A 16,006-nucleotide genomic window follows, 5' to 3' on the forward strand; every position below is an offset into this window, starting at 1 on the left:
AATTTTTTCCAAGATGTTTTTGATGTGAATGGTCAAAAATATTACATGCATCGATCTTCAGAGTAGCTGATTGGAGAGGGTTGAGGTTTTTGTTGTCATTTTCTGAGCGTGCGTTCCAAATTTGGATTTAGTTTTTGCCCTCTGGGCAGTATCCAGTTTTAACAGAAGGACATCAGAAATCAGGCATGCACCTACAATCCAGATATTTCATTGTGGGTGAAAAATGGATTCATTTTGCCAATAATTTGTAAATTTGTCTTTAAGTGCTTTTAATGCTTTGTATATGTTTTTCTTTTTTCCCTAATTGCACTCTTTTACTGCTTCATCATTTGCTGCACTGAGCTCCTTTGGGAGAGGTATAATAATAATAATAATAATAATAATAATAATAATAATAATATCTGTTGTCCTCCTGCATCATCCCAGGACCTTAGGACAGAGATGGCACTGTGCCTGAACTAAAGTCCAGACCTGAAAATGGAGCACTTATCTCTCAGGACAAGAGCTCCTTTCTCAGAGCCCTATTCAGAAGGAGAGGCAGAAGGCAAGAACCAATCAATGTATGCTTCATGCCAGGGCTCTACTCATGGTCTCAGATAGGTTGGGATCACAGGACCAGCAAAAAAACTGTTGCTGTCTCATGAACTCCTGGAGCACTGTCCCCTCCTTCATCCAGTTTTAGATGTTAGATTAAGATACATTTGTTTTCTCAAGCCTATGAAAACTGAATGCTGGATTGCATGGACACTGTGGGTTGTTGTTTCCTTATTTCAATATTTTGCTTTCTTGATATATAGTGGCCTTATGGCTTCAGTATCAATCTTTGTATTTTAATATATTGCTATATACCATCCTGGGAACCTTGTTATTGTTATTGTTGTTGTCGTTGTCGTCGTCATCATTTTATTTTCAGTTGTAGTTCTGCAATCATGTAACAGAGGCTGGACTGGCACTTGCATGCCAGGACAATGCATTTTTTGTTTATTGCAGCCTTCAAATACTTTAGCTTGATTTTAGCATCTCTGCCTTGTGCTGCATTAAGGTAATTTTAGAAATTTTAGAGATGTAGAGCTAGAAGGGACCACGAGAGCCATCTCATCCAATCCCCTGCAATGCAGGAATTTCATCATGCAATTCTCCACACAATCTAAAACCCTGCCGGATCCTACTTAGCTTTGCAATTGTGCTAGCGGTTTTATTGCTGCACCTCTAGTAGATGTTGGTTGTGTAGGTATTGCGTCAGCTATGATATCAAATGATATAGGGTGGTTTGCAACTGTTGTTAATAAATGCATTGCATAAAACTATTCAGATGCTGCCTCTCTGTTGGCCCAGTCATGACTTCTGCACAGCTCCTTTTGTTTTGTCTGGCTCTGGACAGCTTCCCTGCTGATACAGCATCCTTTGACTTGGACCTCCATTTTCTGCTCTTGCCTTGTTGGACAGCTCCCCAAGCATGCTGGTATAAGAGGGAATCTACACAAACTGCTTAGGGTTGGTGGAGATGGTCCATTGCTTCAGAATCATCAGATCCAGACATCCCATCAAGTTACCTATAAAATGATTTCTTAAAATGTGCATTAGGCAAAGAATTACTAGAAGAAAAGATATACGCTTTTTACAAGCAACCTATGTCATCACACTCAGGCGCTGGTTTGGTACTCTAGTGAACAAAAGTGCAATAGTTAATGGATGTATTATGGAACTGAAATGATAACAAATGGAAAGATTTCTTCCACATGTCAAGAGATCCACTTTGTGAAACCATTTTAACGCCCTTTCAACCTGTTTCATTAAAGAAAAGGATGCAAATAACAACCCATCCAATTGCCCTCCTGACTGCCTCACAGTCATCTCTTATGTGTTTAGTTTCTACACAAGACCATGGCTTTTAGCATAGTGGCACCAGTAATTTGAAACATTGTTCCTATGGAAATCAGACAGGCACCTACAATCCAGATATTTCTTTGTGGATTGAAAATGGATTTGTTTTGCCAAGAATTTGTAAAGAATTAATTTGAGTCAGTGTTTGTCATTTGTTCTGCATGGTATGGTTTTGTTTTATGAATGTTTCTACTCTACATTGCCCTGATATTTTTTTATGAGTTGTTGGTTTAGAAATATTCTTGAAAATAAATAAAATAAATACAATGGGAGGACTAAGGGATTGTTCTGTCAAAGGAAGCAGGTTGCTTGCCAGGCAAAACCATCAGCCCTCTCCTCCTGCCGCACTTATAGGGGTTCTCATGATCCCACTGGCCCAATCAGAGAGGGCACATAGGAGCAGGAGAGGGGGAAAGTCAAATTGTGAAAGTGGAAGTCCTTGTGTAGGGCTGCCACTGACCATTAGCTGAATCCTACCCAATGTCCCTATAGGAACGCAGGTGGCATTGTGGTCTAAACCACAGAGCCTAGGGCTTGCCGATCAGAAGGTCGGCGGTTCGAATCCCCACAACGGAGTGAGCTCCCTTTGCTCAGTCCCTGCTCCTGCCAACCTAGCAGTTCGAAAGCATGTCAAAGTGGAAGTAAATAGGTACCGCTTTGGCGGGAAGGTAAACGGCATTTCCATGCGCTGCTTTGGTTTGCCAGAAGCGGCTTAGTCATGCTGGTCACATGACCCAGAAGCTGTACGCCGGCTCCCTCAGCCAATAAAGTGAGATGAGCGCTGCAACTCCAGAGTCATCCACAACTGGACCTAACGGTCAGGGGTCCCTTTACCTTTTACCCAATGTTCCTAGAAGGGATGAGTCCTTTACTACTTCACACAACAGCAGTCACCTACTTTTGGGTGGTGGTGAAGAAGAAGAAGAGGAGGAGGAGGAGGAGGAGGAGGAGGAAGAATTTGAAAGACAGCCCTTGAAGCCACATAAGAATGAGTAAATACTTTTGTGTGGAGAAGGGGGTTGCAGCAGAAACAGGACAAGGCTGACTCAGAAAAATTACAGAAGTGCAACCAACCCGAATTAGACTGAACAGCCCATTCCTAGTTGTCACAACAGGTAACAGGTGCCTTTCTACACACAGACACACACATATACACAAAGCTGAATAATCTGCGCTGCGCTAAAAGCACACAGCACAACAGCAGTCAGGTCGCATTAGTGTGCTTTGCAAATCTCCATGGCAAACATAAGTAGAAGGTGCCCGAGTTGTTACCAACATGCAGGGGGGAAATTGTGTGTTGTCATCACAAAATCGGTACCGATTAGGTCTATAGTTGTCAGGGAACTGCCATCGGAAAGACAGGCGGTGGAGGGGCTCTCAGAAGTCAGGAGAGACTCAGCAGCGGCGGAAGGCAGCAGCAGGGGGAGAGTGGGAGATCAGGGAGAGAGAGAGACGAAGGAATGGCTCAGGGAGTCTTCCAGCGATAACAGCAGAGAAGTCTCAGGTCCTCCCATAGGTACACCCACTCCTCGCCGGAAACTGTCGCGCCGAGAATCTAGACGACGCGTTTCCGTCAAGGAGCTTTTATGCTGGAGTAGATTCCGTAAACGCCCACTGTCGGATTCTGCCAGCGACTGAGGGAGCCATGCTTAAGGGCTCCGCTAAAAACAGAGCCTTGCTAAGTTGAGCAAACTCTGAGGGACTAAGCTTTACGCACAAGCAGCTCATCATCCCATCACAATAGTGAATGGCTGTGAATGTATAATTGGTATATGCACCAGATTCAGAAGAAAACCCAATACAATTTACAGCAACCATGGCAAAAACAAGTAAACACCCATCACACTCACATCACACAGGGCAGGAACAGATTCAGCAAATTTCCCATATAAAGCTAGAATTCAGGAAGAAATGTAGCAAGAATCCTTTCCCTGACAGACTAATTTTAAGTGTACATGGGGATTTTTTTTTAGGGAGGAGAAGGCTGTTCGATATATGATTCCCCTGCCTGCAGCCTGAAATAGTACACCCCCAGGAATGTTGTACCACCTGATTTGTGTCTCTATGTGTCTATCAGCCCTTAAAAGCATTTGCTCATGCAAACATGCACAGTATGAAAAACAGGCTTCTAATGTTACTGCACATTACATGCAAGTATGCGAAAGGCCTATTCTCATGGTACAATGAAAGGGAAAGTGGGGGAGGGGGACTCCAGCTTACAATATTAAGCTGAAGTCAATGCCTTCATTAGTGCTTTGCAGACAAAGTATAGAAAGGCATATGGAGTTGTTTGTGATATTTCCAGTTCACCGTAATATGATTATTTGATGGAACTAATAAAACAGGATCTTTGCATACAGCATATGCAGAGTGGAAGGTCTTGTTTTCAGTGTTGTGTTCCTGAAAAGCATGCTTGGGTCATCTAGTAAACACCCTGAAATTGCAAGGACATTTGAGAAAGGGGTATGTCAGTCTATGGTGGACTAGAAAGAGGAAAAGGGGAACATCACATCATAGGCATAACAGGCTGTGTGCCTATGTGGATTGGAATGTGACATGAGCACAGAGGATCAGAATGTGCTGAGTAGGTGTATCTTTTGAGAGATGCTTCTTATAGCACCATTGCTATACTGGATTCCTTATTGCGGGTAAATACTGTGCTTGAAAATATAATACCGAATTATTATTATAATAATGATCATGATGATACACACCTTCAGAAATGCTCCTCGCATGTTCTTGGTTCTGCATAGAGCATCTTCAAGCTGTCAAGTCAAATGTAATTTTTCATTCAATGGCAAAAGAATTCTATTAACAGTTAATACTTTTTCTTTTTTTAAGGTAAGAAGCAAAGGAATGCAACACTTCCAAAGGGTAGCAAAAGAAACAAATACTCCCCGTGTAACCAGACTACCAAACTCACAAAACATTCATCAATTGCATGCTACATTACAGGACTGCAAACCTTAAAATAAAATCAGTTCTGTTCTTTTTATCTTTTATTTCACAGAAATATGATTCTGTGGCTTTTAGTTAAGTCAGCTAAATTAGGCTGGTGCATTCAGAGTGTTCAAGCAAATAGCCCTTGTGCACTGATGGGATTGTTCTGTGCCGTGATCGCACACAGCAGCAATGCCCTCTCCAGACACACATTCAGCAGCAAGTGATCCCGTACATGTACAAATAGATGTATGGCTGGTACATGCTTAGGCATGGTGGTGCATGCTTCATTATGGGAGAGGAGTGGCCAGTAGGCTGAGCCCTGTTATCCTCTTTAAGCATTTGTGAACATTTATTGGGGGGGGGTGAGGCTCGTGTGAACTCTTCTAAAAACATTATGTGGGTCACCCAGTGAATTTAATGGATACCATATTCAAGATATACTGAGTATGATACTTCTACACATACACCATGTCATTAATGTATCAAATTCTCTGCCACCAAATGTTGGCTCAGAGGGCTTCAAAAGAACATCAAATAAATTATTGGAGGTTACAGCTGATGGCCATTAGAACTAAATGGAACATCCAGGCTCAGAGACAAATATCCCTGTTCACTGCTTATTTTCACACAAACAACAAATGAGAGTGTGGCTGTGTTTGCTGGACCTATCCCACTATTATGTCCTCCCTGGATGCTATACCTCCCACTGTCCATGTTCCGATATAGATGTAATGTAGGGGTGGAGAATATTTGGTCCCACAGTTGATGCCACACTATATCCCCCATCACCCATGGCCATCGGCCATGCTGCCTGGGGCTGATGTGATTTGTCTTCTAGCAACATCTGATGGGCCAGAGGTTCCCATCTCTAATCTAATGGATGAAGGTGCAATCTTATATCCTTTGATATTATATGTACGTCTTACAGAGGAGTGTGCAGAAAACCTGAGAACTGAAAAGAACCTTCTTCTGGTGGATCCATTCCTGTGTATGCAAGATAGCCCACCAGAGGAAGTGCCACAGAAATATTCAACCCATAAGTAGGCAGCTGCGACCTGGCAGATCTCTTCCCATCCATGACATCTTAGACCCTTCATGGATATCCAGCAATGATGGCTATATGCTCCGCCTCCGTGGTTGAAGGCAGTAAGTTTCTGAGTACTAGTTGCTGGAAGCCATGGGAGGAGAGAGTGATTTGTCCTCAGGTCCCGCTTGCAGGTTTCCCACAGGTATCTGGTTGGCCACTGTGGGAACAGGATACTGGACTAGATTTATTTATTTTATTTTTAAAATTTCTATACCGCTTTATATTTTTAATAAAAACCTCAAAGCAGTGTACAGCATTAAATCAATAAAACTATAGCCGGGTGATGTTCCTCCGACCTCATGAGGAGCCTCTTTTGTAGAGCTGGAGAGTGTGGGCATCGCCCCCTAGGCCAGGTGGAAAGGGACTTGCGGAGAGCGGCCTTCATGCCTCATAGCCATTCACATAGATGGGCCATTGGCCTGGTGAAGCACGTTCTACATATGTTATTCTGGCTAGGAAGGGGTCCATTGCAGTGGCATGAGGGACTCACTCAACCAACCAACCAACCAACCAACCAAGGAGTAGGCACCAGTCTTTGCACAGCAAGGGTGAAAGGCTTGGTGATCCAGACTTATTTCTGGTTGGTACCACTATTGCATATATTCATCCATAAATCCATTCCACCTTGTTTCTGCATTAATTTGCACTGTTTTTCAGAAACAAAATCTGAATGAAAATTCACCTTTACATGCCTATTTCTATGTGTATTCTAAGCTCTCAAAATACACGTTTCTAAATGTATTATCTCTCAAAAAGCATGTGTGTGTTTCAAATGTACTTTGCTATATTTTTGAGCTAAGAACTGCACTGGAACTTTGAGGAAGTGCAAAAGTCAATGGCTAACTGAGTATCAATCTACAATCCCTCGAACATCCCTATGAAGAGAGGTTTGTCCACAGCAACAGGGAGGGCTCATAGGCTGCAAGATGCTAACCTAAAAATGATGCTTATGGGTATTGTCTTTCTGTTACTGGTTGCAAAGGGGGTGTTGCTGTTCCTGCTGGTGGTCTAGAGAATTGGCAGGGCCTAATAGCAGCAGGAAGCATGGGTGAGCTTCATTGCGAGTTGCCCCCAGAACATGCCACAACTCTCTTTTACAGTATGTTCAGCTTGTTATGGATTTTAGGGTAGCCATATTTTGAACAGCAAAAAAGAGGACACATTTGCCAACTTCTACTTTTAACTATGGATCACTATGACAACTCTACTCATGAAAAAGAGGACATGTCCTGGGAAAAGAGGACATATGGCAACCCGGCAACCACCACCACTTATTCTGCCATGGAAAACATCTTGGTAGACATCAGCATTCTATATTGTCCTTAACCATCTATGATTTTTGTAGACAGATGTCCTTAAGTTCCCTGAGCCATATATTAATTAATAGGATGCTATATAGGGGAAAGTGGTTTTAGGAATGTAAGACATATTAATCAAATCTCGAGAGGCGTTTACAAAGCTTCGCATTGTTTACCCTTGATGTTCCCTAGACCTTTTCTATAATAGGTTCCATGTTTTATTTATGTCTTTGTTGCCCGGATAAATTATTCCCGTGTTTCATGGAAACCACTAACCTAATGATGATTTGGAGCATTCATTCTGCCACCAGTGAGTCTGGCCAGAGCTTAATTTAGTGAACTTCTTCATTGAAAGAGAGAGAGAGAGAGAGAGTATGTTTATGTGAACTTTATGGAATCCTCCCCCCTCCTCTTCCATCTCAGGAGTAAAAAGGTTAGGCAGTGTGGCATGGATCCAAAAATGCACTGTTGAGCTATAAGAGCATAATGATTCTTGGCCAGCAGTTTGCCTTCCGCCTCTGAAAAACCAGAAGTGATTGTATTTTGGTAATTGCACAAAATTAATTGAAATTGAGATAACCTAGTCAATATAATAGTTTCGCCTTGCTTTTTGCATATGTATAGAGAATAGCAGATAAAGAGTCCTGTGTAGTTACCACATGAGGGAGCTATCTCCCCAAAAATCCACTGGCTCTGAAAAGAGTGTTGAGTTTAAACCAAGAATTAGAGGCAGAGAAGTGTTTTGAAGAGCAATGAAAGAAGCTTTAGTTGTGCATTGCTCCCTGTGGTGTAATGCACAATTTGGTCAAACAGATTTAAGACATGAATGCCAAATAATTGAAGAAGTTGCAAGGCATAGAGACCCATACCCTTCAACATTTTTCCAATGAAAATAGGGACATCCTATTCTGTTATTAGGGACGCGGGTGGCACTGTGGGTAAAACCTCAGTGCCTAGGACTTGCAGATCGTATGGTCGGCAGTTCGAATCCCCGCGGCGGGGTGAGCTCCCGTCTTTCGGTCCTAGCTCCTGCCCACCTAGCAGTTCGAAAGCACCCCTAAGTGCAAGTAGATAAATAGGTACCGCTTTATAGCGGGAAGGTAAACGGCGTTTCCGTGTGCTGCGCTGGTGCTGGCTCGCCAGAGCAGCTTCGTCATGCTGGCCACGTGACCCGGAAGTGTCCTCGGACAGCGCTGGCTCCCGGCCTCTTAAGTGAGATGGGCGCACAACCCTAGAGTCGGACACGACAGGCCTGTACGGGCAGGGGTACCTTTACCTTTATTCTGTTATTACTATTATTATTATTATTATTATTATTATTATTATTATTATTACTACTACTACTACTACACCATCCATGTGACTGGGTTGCCCCAGCCACTCTGGGCAGCTTCCAACTTATATAAAAATATAATAAAACGTCAAACATTTTTTAAAAAACTTCCCTATACAGAGCTGCCTTCAGATGTCGTCTAAAGGTTGTATACTTATCTCCTTGATTCAGGAGTCGCATAACTCCATACCCATTTCTCCAATGAAAATAGGGATGTCCTAAGGAAAAGCGGGACATTCCAGGATCAAATTAGAAACAGAGACAGCTTCTGTAAATCCAGAACTATCCCCGGAAAATAGGGACACTTGGAGGGTCTGGACACCACGTTCTGAAATTCTGAATGTGAAAGAGAGCCCTGTTGGTGACAGTTGTTGAATGGAAGAACAGAGGGAGATGCAGATGAATTGCCAAAGGCTAGAGCAGGAATGGGAACCTGTGGTTCTCCAGATGTTGCCTCAAGCAGCATGGCCAGTGGTCAGGCATGATGAGATCTAGAGCCCAACAACATCTGATAGAGCCGCAGGTTCCCCACCCCTGGACCACAGCTTTACCTGGCTTGCTAGCTACTCATTTTGTGAATTGCTGACAAACTCTTTGCCCAGTGAGAAAGCTGGTGCTATGGCTATCGTGTAGGTACAGCTGTACTAGAGTTGTGGTGGAGACAATGTCTAATTCTATGCATGTTTACTCAGAAGCAAGGCCCGCTGAATTCAGTGGGGCTCACTCCTAGGATAGCATTGTAATCTGAAGCAGAAAGGTGAGATTACACCAGGGCTGAAAGAATAGCTGCATGTCTTCTTCAAGCGGTTAGCATAATGCAGTTGAATTATTTAATGCAATCTTTCCTTCTCTTGGAGAGATATCACTTTCACTTTAAAAAAAGGCAAAGATACCATTTCAAATGCCAAGGGTGATGAGTAAGAGATTTCTTTGTGGAAGCGAGATTTAGCAAGGTCCAAATGACTGTTCTTGGAAAGTTACAAAATTAAATTGGAAAAAAGGGGGGGTGAAGGGCATTTCTTTATATATTTCTTAATTTGCCCACCCTCATAAGCTATAAAATGTATTCACCATTTACAGATGTCATTTAATGGCTCTTGCTTGTGAGCTGTTCGTAAAATAAAGAAGGGTGGGATGGAAATATTTTAGATCTGTGATGGATTTGACCCCTGGGCTACATTTAGCTGTGACGCGGCAGCTAAAAAAGCCAATGCAATTCTGGGCAGCATCAATAGGAGTATAGCATCTAGATCAAGGGAAGTAATAGTGCCACTGTATTCTGCTCTGGTCAGACCTCACCTGGAGTACTGTGTCCAGTTCTGGGCACCACAGTTCAAGAAGGACACTGACAAACTGGAACGTGTCCAGAGGAGGGCAACCCAAATGGTCAAAGGCCTGGAAACAATGCCTTATGAGGAACGGCTAAGGGAGCTGGGCATGTTTAGCCTGGAGAAGAGGAGGTGTAGGGGTGATATGATAGCCATGTTCAAATATATAAAAGGATGTCACATAGAGGAGGGAGAAAGGTTGTTTTCTGCTGCTCCAGAGAAGCGGACACGGAGCAATGGTTCCAAACTACAAGAAAGAAGATTCCACCTAAACTTTAGGAAGAACGTCCTGACAGTAAGAGCTGTTCGACAGTGGAATTTGCTGCCAAGGAGTGTGGTGGAGTCTCCTTCTTTGGAGGTCTTTAAGCAGAGGCTTGACAACCATATGTCAGGAGTGCTCTGATGGTGTTTCCTGCTTGGCAGGGGGTTGGACTCGATGGCCCTTGTGGTCTCTTCCAACTCTATGATTCTATGATTCTATGATTCTATGATTCTACATTCCCTCCTGGGCAACCACTGGTGGGTGGGTCCAGAAGCAAAACATTGGGGAGGCCAGTACAATGGGTATGGCCCTCATTTGAGTAAGTAGGTTACATTCCAGTCATGCAAAAGTCAGTTTTTGACCCACACACAGCTCCACCCAAGCAAGAAACGTTATCACAGTTCAGGGACATATTAAAACCAGGAAAGGCATTTGGCCAGGGGGTGCAGCCTGAGACAATGGCCTGAGGAGAGTCCCAAGGCCTGAACACAGTGATCTGGAGGTCCACATTCAGCCCACAGGCCTCATTCCTGTTTTAAATAAATAAACTCTACCATTGTTTTCTGCAGAAAATGACTAGACCACCACCCCACATGTATTTGAAGAAATGCACTGCATTGAATGAGTTTGTACAGAAAGTCGTTCAGTAGACTGAGTCAGTTAATAGTCTAGTGATATATATACAGTAGGTGCTCCAATATGATGGGGTCACAAGCACAGAGGGACGGGGGAGTGTTTCTGCCACCCTCAGCCTGCCTGAAGGGCTCAGGGGAGAAGTGGACCAGGCATCTATCTCTTAAATAGTTGGTCCTGAGCCCCCCTGGGATGCTCATCAACCCCCTCCTACTGATAGGCAACTTCCTGAGAGTTGTCTGCAAATGAAGGGTGAGGGCATCACATGGAAATGACATTGCAGAATGTACTTTGCAAGCAGCTTTGATTAGTAAGCCATTGAAGACAGGACAATTCCACTTGCAAGTCTGTGCCTGGCAGTTGGTGTGATAGCGACCACACACCCCCACATTAACAACAATGCTAATGCTAACAGCAACAGTGATCAGAACCAGGAACAACAAGCATGGCTAAGAGACAATATTGAATAACTCATGGAAATTACTTGATTGGTTTCCTTGAGGATATTTGCTGACCAAAGACCATTGGCAGGTCTCACCAAGTTCAGATAATCTACAGCAAAAGCATTAACGTATTAAAACATTAAAAATCAATCAATTCAATTCCTGGTTTAAAAACTGGCACATACAGCATTTAAAATCCAGCAGAAATAATCTGCTTGAAGGCCAAGAAACTTCACCTGGGAGAATGTAAAGTTCTTCACCTGGTGCCAAGAGGATATTAAGGTTGGTGCCTCATTAGGGAGAGTATTCCACAATTGGAGCACCACCATCATCAAACAGGTCCTCATCCGCCTCATCTCTTTAAACAGGGGAACTTGAACCATGAAAACTCCAATGAGAATCTCAAGATCTAGGAAGGTATATGCAAGAGGAGGACATCTATTAGGTAATCTGCCCACATGCCAATTAGTGATTTAAAAGTTAATTCAAGCTCTGAACTAGGCCCAGATTGGAAGCCAGTTCAGATGATGTAGCCTACACGGGCAACCTCATTGACCTGAGGTCATCTGGAGTTTCCAGACCATTTTCAAAGGCAGCCCCACATATAAGCCATCATGGGAATCTAACCAGGAGGTTACCAGAGCATGGATAACTGTCAAAAAGTTATCTTCCCAGACAAGATCAGTGTTGGGATATCTATCAAAATGGATAAAAGGCCATTTGTGCCACGAAGGCAACCTATGCTTTGATTGACAATGCTTGATCCAACAACACCCTAAAACTACAAACCTGTTTCTTTAGGAGGCGTGAAATCCATCAAAAACATTTAACCACTTAACGAGACAGAGGAACCACTCTTAGAACTTGTCATTTGGGCTTAGTATCTGTGGTGCAATAACGAACATGGCAAAGCTGGATTCTAGGCTTAAATTCTGCCAAGCGGCAACCAGTTCCACAGGTTAGAAATCACTGTTACATGAGCAGTACTCCCAGTGGTGTAAACCGACTTGTTGAGATATCTTTAGTTGCACATTGTTAATGCTTATACACCTCAATCATCAGGTTCTTATCTTCCTCTCTGACTATAAATCCATACACAAAGTGCTGAAAGTGGAAATTTTCTCAAACACTTGCAACACCTACATTTAATTCAAATTGCTCACTTATTATCTCAAACTGTATATGTAAGTGAGTAAGGGGGTGGAAGGATGTTGCCTTCCTACCTAATACTTAGCATTAAATAGGGAAACATTCTGCAATCTGCCGTACTTAAGAAGGCAAACTACACTTCCTGGCTTTGAGTTTGTCTGCACTTTTGCTACTAACATGTTTTTCAAATTGCTGCAAAGAAAAAAGATAATGAATTCACTTCTCAAAGAAAACATTATCTCAGGTGTTATCTGCTAAATATTAATCAGTGAAGTCTGAATTATTCCATCAGCATAGTCTCTGGTGAAAATTTTCATACATCTGTTTTATGTTTCAGTTTAATCTTTAGGTTGCAATGTTCTTTAGATCAGTTGTAACCATTGTGGGGTGACCTTCAGATAATGTGGGCTACAGGAGTATTTGTATGTCCTGTTGAATGAGTGTACAGTCCAAGTCCCTGTGTACCCAGATAGATCAGCTCTACATCTGGAGAGTTATTCGCATGTAACGTTCAACGAATGTGCATAATCTGATCCTGTGTACACAAATAGTTGAGATGTGCACTTCTACCGTTATTCACATACAATGTTCAACAAGTATACAATCCATGTATCTCTGCGTACAATAACCAAGCTGTACAAATCAACAATTGTTATTGTTATTACGATTGTGTTTACTTAAACCTAGTAGTCACTTGTCACCACAGGTCTCCAAGTGACCTATGCTGAAGAATATATACATAAATACATTATAAAATAGAAAACGGAAGGGGGGAATCATACAAACATTTACATTCCATAAAGCATATATAAATAATACACACACATACACACACCTTAACAGCAAAAACAACATTCACAGGATAGTAACAAAACAAAGTGTGTGTGTGTGTGAGAGAGAGAGAGAGAGAGAGAGAGAGAGAATGAGTGTGAGAGAGATTGTGTTCATTTTCATGCAAGTAAAATGGGGCAAATCATGCATGCAACCAGCTGAATAAACAGAAAACTAAGGTGCTGGGAAAAAATCTGACAGATACAGAGTCGGAACGGTTTCAGAGAGAAACAGAATTAACTGTGGTTAAAAAAGTAAAGTACCTAGGGGTAAATATAACAGCAAAGAATTTGAGTCTATTTAAGGATAACTATGAAAAATGCTGGTCGGAAATTAAGAGAGACTTGGATAGCTGGACAAAATTGAAGCTTTCCTTGTTAGGCCGAATTGCTGCTGTTAAGATGAATGTATTGCCAAGAATGTTGTTTTTGTTTCAAACATTGCAGATTGTGGACAAGACGGAGTGCTTCCGGAAGTGGCAGAGAGATATATCTAAGTTTGTCTGGCAGGGCAAAAAGCCCAGAATTTTAAGTTTAAGATACTAACTGACGCGAAAGAAAGAGGGGGCTTCGCCCTGCCAGACTTAAAGCTGTACTATGAAGCCGCAGCTTTCTGCTGGCTAAAAGACTGGCTACTTCTCGAAGACACTGATATATTGGACCTGGAAGGTTTCAACAATGCTTTTGGTTGGCATGCATATCTATGGTATGACAAGGTTAAGATCAATAAGGTCTTTAAGAACCATATTGTCAGGAAAGCAGTATTCAATGTCTGGACAAAATACAAAGACTTATTGGAAAACAAAACTCCGAGGTGGCTTTCACCTCTGGAAGCTAAGGCCCGAAAAAGACCCAATATGGAGGCCAAATGGCCAAAATATTGGGAAATATTAGAAAAAGATGGAGACAATTGGAAATTGCAGAGTTTGGAGAAAATGAAGGATAAAGTGCGAGACTGGTTACATTACGCTCAGATTAAAGAAGTCTTTAAAAATGATAAAAAGGTAGGGTTCCAGGTGGAGAAATCAAAGTTGGAAACAGAATTGTTAGAGCCAAAGACTAAGGTATTGTCAAGAATGTATAACTTGCTGTTAAAACGGAATACACAAGATGAAATGGTTAAATCGGTTATGATAAAGTGGGCTCAGGACATTGGGTATAATATTATGTTTGAGGACTGGGAAAGGTTGTGGACCACTGGGTTGAACTTCACTGCATGTAATGCTCTGAAGGAAAATGTAATGAAAATGATATATAGATGGTACATGACCCCAGTTAAACTTGCCAAAATATACCATTTGTCTGATAATAAATGTTGGAAATGTAAAGAACATGAAGGAACATTCTTTCACCTCTGGTGGACCTGTCCTAAAGTGAAGGCCTTCTGGGAAATGATATATAATGAGCTGAAGAAGGTATTTAGGTATACCTTTACTAAGAAACCAGAGGCCTTCCTTCTGGGTATTGTCGGCCAGAAGGTGTTAAAGAAGGACCGAACATTTTTTATGTACGCAACAACGGCAGCAAGGATACTCATCGCTAAGAATTGGAAAACTCAAGATCTACCCACACTGGAAGAGTGGCAGATGCAGCTGATAGACTATATGCAACTGGCCGAGATGACTGGCAGAATCCGAGACCTGGGAGAAGAGAGGGTTGAGGAGGACTGGGGGAAATTCAAGATTTATTTACAGAAATATTGTAATTTGGTTGAATGCTAAGAAGGATGCTAGATCATAAATAACTGCCTACCATTGAACTAGATTTGATTTTGATGATAAGTGAGAAATAAGGAAAATATAATTTTTTTGGAGAATTGTTAGATTTTATTTAAATGAGCGGAGATAAATATTGTAAACAAGTGGGTAATTTGCTTGGAAAAAATCTTCTGTAATGATGTAAGTGGGAGTGGGAGATGTGAGGGAGTCCAAAGGAAAGAAGAGACGAAACTATGTTATGATATAAGTAATTTTTATTTATGCATTTGTATTTAAAAATCTTAATAAATATGAAATTTAAAAAAAATGAAAAAAAAAGAAAGCTGAAATATTCAAAATGGCCTGAGACACAGTCTAGGTCTAGGGCTGGTCCTGCATGTAGTATCAGTAGTTATTGTGTGGCCAAGGGACTCAGCTATACAGCTGCAAATAAAATGTTTTAAATGTGTTGTAAAGTGCAATATACAAATGAGACACTGTTCCAAGACAGACGATGACCCCAGAAACGTAAGAGTAGGAGGTTCAGGATATTCTGCAGAAGGCGGAAGTATTCTTCAGATGAGTCAACGTAATTGTGATATATGGTCGCTTGGGGTGAGCGACCTGAGGCTAATTGCTTGTATGCAATAAATCTTCTGTTAATTACCTCTTGCGTGCTGTTTGACTCAAGCCAGCAGCCGGCCAGCTCCTGACACCTACCCTCCGCTGTCTCCCAACCCCTTCAATCCCTGCATCCCACCCTAACTTCTATCCCCTCACACCTCCTTTAACCCTTCCTCCTTGCCTACCTCCTCCCCTCCACACTGCTGCCAAATCCCATCCTCTCATGGCTCTCTCCAATTCCAAGATCCCACTGCTACTGTCCCTCACAGAAGACAGGGAAATGAAGAGGGGAATGCCCCTCTCCCCTTCACCTTGTGCCATCACTAACAGTAGGGAGTATGCATTTTGAAATGGTGACATCAGACGAAGGGGAAAATGACTCCTCTCCACTCTCTGGTGGTAGTAGCAGCAGCAATAATTATGAGGAGCATGGGTCACTGACCTGGCTGCCTGCTCCCTTTTTCGGTGGAACCCCAACCTGTTTACTTGCTCAGC

The sequence above is a fragment of the Podarcis cretensis genome (genome assembly GCF_951804945.1).
Source record: "Podarcis cretensis genome assembly, chromosome: 1".
NCBI classification, from domain to species: domain Eukaryota; kingdom Metazoa; phylum Chordata; class Lepidosauria; order Squamata; family Lacertidae; genus Podarcis; species Podarcis cretensis.